At 30.5% G+C, this 9,451-nt stretch overlaps 1 long non-coding RNA gene across 1 annotated transcript; it reads right to left on the minus strand.

Annotated features, from left to right (window-relative positions):
- Positions 1–6,524: 6,524 nt before the first annotated feature.
- LOC127150275 (uncharacterized) lies at positions 6,525–8,738 on the minus strand. Its single transcript, XR_007822502.1, has 3 exons — positions 7,685–8,738; positions 7,088–7,425; positions 6,525–6,895 (listed from the first exon to the last, which is right to left on the minus strand). It is a non-coding gene; the product is annotated as an uncharacterized LOC127150275 (long non-coding RNA).
- Positions 8,739–9,451: the final 713 nt, after the last annotated feature.

Consider the following 9,451-nt stretch of genomic DNA (forward strand, 5'->3'; position numbering starts at 1 on the left):
ATTAACATTATCCCTTAGATGTTATTAAACGAACGTTTACATCAAATTACTACATCGTGCACCTTAATGAACAGCAATCGTTTATGAAACGACAAGACCATTTACGGTTGAGGGTCTAATGTTAATCTTTTACACGTATTCAAAGATCGTTTTGACTTAAATAAACAATCGAGTAGATTAATTAGTATGATCGTTTTGATGTTATTGGGAGATTTTACCTGACGATCGTTTAAAGTGTATCGTTTTCATTGAACAATACGATCATTTACATCTTTTAAGAGATCGTTTTGACTTAATTATACGATCATTTATATATGTATTAAATAGTAAGTGTAAATGATCGTTGACATATATCATTTAAAAAAACGCGCTGAAATGTTAATGAATACGATTCGACATTTTAAAAAAGCACGTGAATTTACATTCTTGCCCCTTTGGTAAAAACCAATATACGTACCTCCTTCTTCGTTTTCAGTCACTTCATTTCAAATGCACTGTTCACTTAGCTTTTCGTCTGAAACATTTTCTATTCCCATACTCCTTTCCTCTCAAACGTCCATTTTTCTTTTCAACGTCAAAATGTATGTTTCAGTATAACTCTAAATTTTTTTTGTTGAACTATGTTATCACTATCGTACTATAATGTTACATTTCATCTTCCTTATATTTCAAACGTTTCCACTTTTGACTTGAACACGATTGTTCTGTTGTTTAATTTTTACTCTTAAACGTTTCCGATTTTGTTAAACTTTTATTCTCAAGATTATTAAACGTTTCTATTTATCATTACTTGTCGATTAATTGTATTACAATTGTGTTTCTATTTGGATTAAATGATCTGTTACGTCAAGTAAACAATACTTTAACATAGACTAAAGGATCGTGTATATTGGCCCGAACGATATTGTATATAGTCTAACAGATGTTTAGCGCTTTACATATTAATTTTAGGGTTTAGGATTTAGTGTTTTATAAACGATTGGGTACATAATGAAAATATATTATGATCATTATTTTTAAGATAGTTGTACCTGCGGACAAATACTTTCCTACCACTGTCTCATGTCAAGTGCACAAGATTGACACTCTTATTAAGGATAAACTGACTAAGGAACAGCTGCAAATGTTCCATAAAACAATTTTTGGTCCATTACTGAATGTCAACATGGTCTTCAACGGCCAGTTGATCCATCATTTCTTGCTGAGGCAGATACCTGAAGAAGCCAACACAAATGGAATTTGTTTTTCTGTTTTAGGGAAAAATGTATGTTTCACTCAAAACAAATTCAACATCATAACTGGTTTGTGGCAAACCAATGTAACATTGGATAAAAATTATGACAATAAGCGTCTACAAAGCCTCCTATTCGAATCACAAAACAAGAAGATAATAACATGCTTAGAAGTTGAGGAAGTTTTCAAAAATTTTGACTTTATGAATGATGATGATACTGTGAAGGTTGCCTTAGCCCTTTTTATTGACACTGTCATGGTGGGGAAGGATAAAAAAACGCAGTTTGATACATATATTTTGGAAAAAGTAGATGATAAAGAAGTTTTTAAGAACTTTGATTGGTCAATTTTCTTCTACACTCGTTTGCTCAACACTTTGAAGACAATTATACAAGGAAAAAAGAAACATACGAGTTAAAGAAGACAAGAAATTCAAAAGTAGTGGCATACTACAACATCAAAGGCTACATATTTTCTTTTTAGGTTATTTTTATTTGTTTATATACTTTAGTTAAATACAAACTAAACATCAAAGATTAACATATTTGTTTAACTGTTTTAGGTGTGAGCTTATAAAACACTCTCAACTGCAAGTGAGCACCTGGCCACAAAAAACAGTAAGGGATCAATCCCTAGAATATTAAGATGGAATTATACACAAGTTTTATCGTACAAAATGTTGTAGAAAAACATATTCGAGAACAAAAATGTAAGTACAAGTTGTCAGTGATTGTTTAAAACAATTGCACGATCGTTTACATTAGAAACGTGATCTTGTATCTTTTGATAGACAATCGTTTAGCTTTATGTAAGATCGTTTATATTGGGTACCATATCGTGTATCATATCACTCTCAACGATAGTTTACCTTAGATTAAAACTAGTTTAGTTTGATATACAACGTATTAACAATTCTTTAATTATAACATTCCAAATTATTGTTCAATCTAAACTGATGCTATCAATTCAAGAGAAAACTTTCATAGAGAGTCAAATTCGAAGGAATGATAACATGAATATTGAGGACGATGGATCCATCCCAAATATAAACAGTAGTGATACCAATACTTCTATTGATATTATGAACAATCAATCATCGGATCACAATGACTTGAATAACTTGCGATCAACCTCATCTCTACTGCTTCAGTCCAATGAAAATGTTGGTAGGTGTAATTCTACTGTACAACCATCACCACGAAGAAAAGAAAGACAAACATTGGTTGATGAAACCAATCTAATAACCAACAATAAACGTCCCAGATCCAATGACAAACAAGAACGAAGTCATTCGAAATCCTACAAAAAAATTAAAAAAAAAATGACATCAACGAAGTTTATAAAGGTTTATTCACATTAAGTTCCATAGTTTGTAGGATGGATGACGTAATTAGAAAGCAGTCATCAGAGCTGTCTGAAATGAAGCACATGCTCGAGAGATTGGTCCACGTAAAGTTTGATTATTTCGTTTATCAATTGTTTAAATAAATGATCATTTAACTGCAATATCCAATCGCCTATCACATTCCAACAATCGCTTTTCAAATTTACATGATCATTTAAATAAGATACACGATCGTTTAGCAATCGCTTTTTTATTTTATTTTTCTTTTTATTTATTTATTAGAATCCTAATCATAATCAAGGGAATGGTGATATTAATCACTTCCAAGATGACCTTCATGATGATTTTGATCATGACAATGTGGACAAAAATAATGACCATCGGAATACTTAAGATATGATCAACATTGAGCAACCATATGCTGAAAAGCAACATACTCAAGAAGTCACCGTGAAACTTAAAGGTTAACGTTTCATTCCTTATTTACTACTTTATATTGTTGAAAATTACTTACATTCTAAATAAATAACAATTGTATTTTTTTTCTTATTCCTTTTTTTTCTTATTTTGATTAGGGAGCAAAAAAACATCACCTAAAAATCAAGAGGAATCAGGTAGTGATATTAGCATAGACAACAGAGATGCAGACTTGCTATTAACTATAAGCAATATATCAGATAATATGAATGTTCAAAGTCAGAAAGAAAAGGGTCTGTCATAAATGATTACTACTCTTCCACTTATGAGCCAACCACTTCCACTTTATGAGATATTACCATCAAATACTCTCAAAGATCTTGCATTAGCTCCATTGGAACAAATTTTGAAAATTCACGAAGTCCCACCATCAATTTCAGATGTAAATGAAGAATGTCAACTAGTATGTATACACAACAAATATGTAGTCCTTTGAATTAACAGTTTGTTTCTTATCTAATATTATGCATCGTAGAAAATACAAAAAAAATGATCAAACAGTTACTTTGGTTAAGATATAAAACGATGCATAATATTAGATAAGAAACAAACTGTTAATTCAAAGGACTACATATTTGTTGTGTATACATACTAGTTGACATTCTTCATTTACATCTGAAATTGATGGTGGGACTTCGTGAATTTTCAAAATTTGTTCCAATGGAGCTAATGCAAGATCTTTGAGAGTATTTGATGGTAATATCTCATAAAGTGGAAATGGTTGGCTCATAAGTGGAAGAGTAGTAATCATTTATGACAGGCCCTTTTCTTTCTGACTTTGAACATTCATATTAGAAAATACAAAAAAAATGATCAAACAGTTACTTTGGTTAAGATATAAAAAGAAAATGAACCATTAACTGAGGAACAAAGTTTAACAATTTTCAATATGCAGCCATCTAATTCGACTGAAAAAATAGAATCTCAATTGGTATGTATACAGAACAACTGTGTAGTCCTTTGAATTAACATTTTGTTTCTTATCTAATATTATGCATTGTAGAAAATACAAAAAAATGATGAAGCAATTACTTCGGTTCAGATACAAAAAGAAAATAAACCAATGACTGAGTAACAAAGTTTGAATATTGACAACGTGCAGCCATCTACTTCAACTAAAAAAATATAATCTCAAGTGGTATGTATACACAACAACTGTGTAGTCCTTTGAATTAAGAATTTATTTCTTGTCTAATATTATACATTGTAGGAAAGACTTAAACAACAAGTTGAGATTCAAAAAAATGATGAAGCAGTTACTTCATGGGAAATACAAATAGAAAATAAAACAGTAATTGAGAAACAAGGTTCAACAATTGACTTAGAATCCCTATTGGTACATCGAGCGTTCGCCACTCGTTGGAAGCATTGGCCACCTTTTGGACCGTTTTGGGTCGCACCACAGTTCTCCCTCCAACAAGCTCGCTTCCCGACCTATACCTCCGGAAAACGTGTTAGGGAGCATGCCAAGAGTGTGGGTTGATGTATATATAAGAACTCTATAGTCCTTTGCATCAATTGTTTTTTTTTTCTTTTGTTATTTAACATTGTGCATTCTAGGAAATAAAGGAACAACAAACACAAATAAAGAGAAGGAAGCTATGTAAAACAGAAGATAAAGGAATGTCTGTTCAACAAGTTAATCTACCCACATCATCTACTGAGGTCATATTAAAGCCTACAATACCTATCCCATATGTTAAATTGGTTAGTAGATAGATATGATCCTTCGTGGATAATGAATCCAAAATTGTGAAAGGCATACTTATCTGGGAAGAAATCTAGAAAAACAACTAATGAAGAGAGGGCAGTAGTGTTCTCATTCAGAAATAAGGAATTTTTCAAAATACTTGAACAAAACACATGGATACTAGGAGACTTAAGTACTCTTTCCAAATTTCATCTTATATATACAACTACACTATCGAATACAATATTCTTTATTTAACAAAAGATCACTTGTATCTAATACACGATCGTTTGATTGGATAAGAGAAAAAAAAATGTTGTACACAATTGCTTAGTTTCGAAAAGAATGTTGTAAACGATCACTTGTATTTGCTAAACAATAGCTTGAATTTTGATAAACTAGCGTTTGTATTCACTAGACCATCATTTGACTTTTTTTGTAGACCATGGATTTGTTATTGTATCACGTGCAAAATAAGATTTTACATATAAAACATCTTTGCAAATATAGTTTTATAGTACTAGATTCGTCATTTATGGTTAGTTATTATTCTTTAAACTTTTTTTTTTTTTTGGTATAGAAGTTAAACTGCATATTTATATTTTGACTAAATTTTTTTATTTGTTCTTCAAGATCGGCATCAACAAAGAATCCATAATTAGTCAACGGCTTTTTTATGATCATGTGCTAACAGCAGACAATAAGGAGGTTAAATGGACAGACACAACAGCACACTTAGCTCTATGACCAGAAAGCGATTTAGATTACTATTTTACTTCAGCTATTGGTGCAATCCAAGATAAAGGAGAGTGGCAGATGTCAATAACGTGATTAGCTGCGTCAACATAAAAGAACACGAGTTGACTATTGCAGTTGACATGAAGAAATGCAAGATCTATATGTTTGACTCTATACCAAAATATGTTGAACAAAAACTTGTTGAAGCAGCTATTGCAATACCTATACGATGCATCCCCTCACTGAAAATTGCTATTGGAATATGTGCACAAAGAAAACATTTCATGTACAACCCTTGGCCAGTAGTAAGATCGATACCACATTACAAAAAGGCGCTTCATTAGATTGCGGGATTTTTTATGCCAAATTTGTTGAATGTCTTGCAACGAATGCAGACAGTAATTGTCTAATTATGGATAATATAAAACTGTTTAGACAACTGTATGTAATAGAATTTTTTACAAATAAATTTTATTGGTAAATAAAACTTTTTTTTTAATGTACATATACAGTTTTTACTTTTAAATTTTAATCACCTTTTGATTGAATCTTTGTATTTGTTTAGATAGTTTTCAGAAAACAATTGTATAAAGATATAAAAACATTCGTGTATAGAAATGTAAAAGATCGTGTATATAGCTTTAAGCGATCATTTATATATACCACACGAATGTCTAAACGATTGTGTATTTTGTGATGAATTTAAACGATCGTGTAAGACATTATAGACCACCACGTACTTAAATCAAACCGACCTCCTAAATAGATTTAAACGTACAATTATCAAGTCAAAACGATCATGTGATGCACATCACACGATCATTTAGTAAAGTTTCAACGATCTTATTAATACATGTAAACAATCTCTTAGTTAAATATAAAGGATCACGATATTAAATTTCCATCATCTTTGTAGTCATTCACCAACTTTAATATCAAACGTTTATACATAATATTATATATTAGAATGAAAGAAAGAGACTACACATTTTCATTAATTATCCAAACCTTGCTTACAAGTCCTATTATTATGTCCTTTACGATTACAATTGGAACACCTGGTTGAACTACTAAATTCGCCAACAGATGAAATTCTTTGTTTCCTTGGTCTTTCAGCTTGTGTTTTAAAGACTAGAGATAATATTTTCATGATAGAATTTTCAACTCTCCAATCGAAATGAGTTCCAACAAGTTGAATACAACCACTGTATGTTGCTGATAGCGTTTTTCTATATAAAACTCAGATACATACAAGTATCTAAATTAAGCATTCGTAGAACAACAAGAGCATGCGCACAATAAATTTCTTCAACATCTCATACTTGGCAGCTACAACATCCCACGTTTAACTTCACAATAAACTGTTGATTTCCATCCGTTACTTCGTATTCAATCGTACTAATTGGATCAACCTAATATATAAGACAAATAACAAAAATTCATAAAATGATAGCAAATAGATTTCAATCTTTGTATACATCAGATATATATAGATAACAATCTATCTGTCTATATGAGACAGGAATAGATAAATTGCTATCTTTATATCGGATAGACAAAGATAGCAGTCTATTTCTAACTGTCCGAGATAAAAAAAATCTTACCAATAATTTTCTCAACTTTTCATGTTCTAAACGTATAACATTTCAGGTCAAGAAGTAAAAGGACTCTTCATTGTAGAAGCAACTTTACTTCGTTCATGTAATACATCCCTAATTGAAGTAAGCATCTTAGCCACAGTAGCTCTCTAAGATCTTTAAACATTGAATTTACACTTTCTGCACAATTTGATGTTGTCATTCTACACCTTCGTCTACGTGAATATGCCCGAAACCACTTCTCAAAATCAACACTACTAAGATAATCTCTAATATTTGAACAAACAGACTTCAAGCATCTCATGTGGTACTCAAATTCATCAACGGTGTAGGCATAAGCACAGCTAAAGAAATATTTATCAAGTATTAGATCCTTAAAATAGAGTTTCAAGTTACTTAAAAGATGTTTTGTGCACACACAATACTCAACATCAGGAAACACTCTTAAAACTCCTTTACTGATGCCAAGATGTCTATTAGAAACAATGACTAAATTAGCCCACTTTGAAAAACTACTTCGTATCTTCTCAAAAAACCATGTCCATTATACATCATTTTCATAATCTACAATGGCAAAAGCAAGAGGAAAGATTTGATTGTTACCATCTTGTGATGAGGTTGTTAATAGGATGCCACCGAACTTACACTTCAAAAATGTCCTATCAACATAAATTATAGGTCTACAATATTTCCACCCCTCAATTGATGCACCAAAAGTCATAAAGCAAAACTTGAAATGACCACTATCATCCATTTCTAAAGCAGTGCATGTACCTATAATAATTACAAACACATTTCTATCAGCACAAACAAAAAAGAACAAAACAAATGTGATAAATGCTAATATTTGTCTATTTATATAGACTACGATATTAGTCTATCCACATCTATCTACAAATGAATTTAAATTTGATATATAAACTGATCATTTCTGGATTAGATTCAACCAATTTATCAAAGAAGCTTGGAATCAATGCATATGATTCAACTGTGTCACCTTGTAATATCTTTACCATATGTTCTTCCGCCCTTCAAGCTTGTTGGTAACTTATATTAACTCAAAGATTTATACGAGCCTTATGCACAACCTCTTTAGAAATGGAACAATAAGTAGACATGAATCTAAAATTATCTATCAAATAACTACCAATTACTGTTGAAGAAGTTTGCATGTGAGAACTTTGGACAGTACTCAATGAACAATCGTGACCAGAAGTGTATTTTCATTGCAATCGTGACCAGAAGTGTATTTTCATGGCATCCACAAATCACTCTTCTTATAACGAGATGCCCTAACATACCATTTGCAACATTCTTGCTTATAACTAAATTCAAAAGACCTCAAATTTGATGTTATAGTCCTAAATTGAAAGTTGGTATTCACTGTTATTATGCCAAAATACTTTGAAAGCACTTCTTTACTTTCAAATGAACTTTTTTTCCTTTAATAATAAGAGATGTCTCTTATAACTTTATCATTGGAAACAGAAGAACATATATTCGGTGACATATCAACATTCTCCCATACACTACTAAATGAAGAAGACATTTCCAAACAACTAACACTTACATGGGCAACTAGTGGATGTCTACTAGTTGCTTTAACAAAAGCTAAATACCAAGCAACATCATTATCTTTCTTTATTGGCACCATAGTTTGAACATTGGTTTTACCAAAATAAAGTAAAACAAATAATTCTACTGATTCATCCAATTCAATTTGTTTACATATCAAAGCAACTAAGAAATTAAAAATGACTCGGATATCTACCAAAATTTCAAATACTGAGTAATTCTTGTAAACATTGCAGTCATTATATTGACCTCTATAAAAAACACGATAAGAATAGACATTGTAATCTAGAAAAAAAAAGTATAATTAAGTATTTAATGATGAAAAGAAGAATTAGATAGATACCTATCATAGAATAAGAGAATAAAATGTACTAAACAATAAAAATAAACACAAAGCAAAAAACAAATAGATAATCGTGCAAAAAAGATAATAAATACTAAATGATCATATAAAATAAGGTAAATCATCGTATAGAATAAACTAAACGATAATGTTGACTTAGATACATGATCGTTTAAAGACATTGATGATATATAAAATATTGAAAATGTTCGTGTCCATAAAAATAAACGATCGTGTTCATATAACAAAATAATTGTCTCTATATAGATAAATGATGATATTGATATAGCTAAACGATTAAGTAAATTAATGAAAATTATCGTAAAAAACTTCAAACTATCCATCTTCATAATGAAATACACAATTTTTACACTAATTCTTACAAGTTCTAAATGAAAAAACAAAAACTTTAGAATTCTTACAAACAACAAAAAATAAAAAAACAACATTCA

The sequence above is a fragment of the Cucumis melo genome, chromosome 7, assembly GCF_025177605.1.
Source record: "Cucumis melo cultivar AY chromosome 7, USDA_Cmelo_AY_1.0, whole genome shotgun sequence".
In the NCBI taxonomy this organism is placed as follows: domain Eukaryota; kingdom Viridiplantae; phylum Streptophyta; class Magnoliopsida; order Cucurbitales; family Cucurbitaceae; genus Cucumis; species Cucumis melo.